The 986-nt window shown below is 43.7% G+C and overlaps 1 non-coding gene across 1 annotated transcript; it reads left to right on the forward strand.

The window, feature by feature from the left end:
- Positions 1 to 434: 434 nt before the first annotated feature.
- On the forward strand, positions 435 to 541 carry LOC126805332 (small nucleolar RNA R71). Its single transcript, XR_007674004.1, has one exon. It is a non-coding gene; the product is annotated as a small nucleolar RNA R71 (small nucleolar RNA).
- The last annotated feature ends 445 nt before the right edge of the window (positions 542 to 986 follow it).

Consider the following 986-nt stretch of genomic DNA (forward strand, 5'->3'; position numbering starts at 1 on the left):
GATGATCTCTAAGTCTAGGGTTGTATGTGTTCGAGTATGGGTCATACCTAGGCCTTTGTTTCCCCATAAAGTTCAACTCTTCTTCAGTCATTGCACCATTTGGACAATTTTCAGTTCTGTGATCCTTGAAAGAACAAATACCACATGCTTGATTGTTGATGCTGGAACCATTGAATGCCTTGACTAGCACGGCAAGCTTCCTTTCTAAAGTAGTCATCTGATTTCTTGCATCAACATCATACACCCCACGGCTCTTGCTTCCTCTCTTCTCCTTGGTACTAAATTGGCGATTGTTGTCAGCCAAGTCATCAATCAAGGTGTAAGCCTCTTGACCTGTCTTGTTCATGAATGTGCAGCCACATGCCGAGTCCACCATGCTCTTATTGGTGGTGTCGAGTCCTTCATAGAAGAATTGCACCAAGTCATCCAACGAAATACCATGGTGAGGGCACTTCCTTTGTAGTTCTTGAAATTCCTCCCATGCCTCATAGAGTGAATCACCATCCTTTTGAGTGAAGTTCTGAATCTCCCTCCTAAGTCTTTTCGTGAGTTGAGCAGGGAAGAATTGCTTCAAGAACCTCCTAGTCATTTCATCCCATGTAGTGATGATTCCTGCAGGCAAAGAGTACAACCAATGTTTACCATCATCCTTAAGGGTAAATGGAAACAAAAGCAACCTCAAGCCTTCTTGAGAAAGGTGATGAATTGATTGGAGCTTGCAAATGTCCAAGAACTCCCTTAGGTGAACATTAGGGTCTTCCATTGAAGAACCAGAGTACTTAGGCAGCTTCCCAAGTAATTGAACCGGAATGGAGAAGTTAGCTTCATCAGGTGGAGTGAAAGCAATGCATGAAGGTGATTCAGGGGTGGTGGGAATGAATGCATTCTTGAGTGCCATTGGAGCACCAACAGGAATTATGTCATGGTCCGCAATTGTGTCTAAGTCTGAATTGAAGATGAAGGGGAAGGAAAGATCCTCCTCTTCT

Source organism: Argentina anserina, chromosome 1, assembly GCF_933775445.1.
Source record: "Argentina anserina chromosome 1, drPotAnse1.1, whole genome shotgun sequence".
NCBI classification, from domain to species: domain Eukaryota; kingdom Viridiplantae; phylum Streptophyta; class Magnoliopsida; order Rosales; family Rosaceae; genus Argentina; species Argentina anserina.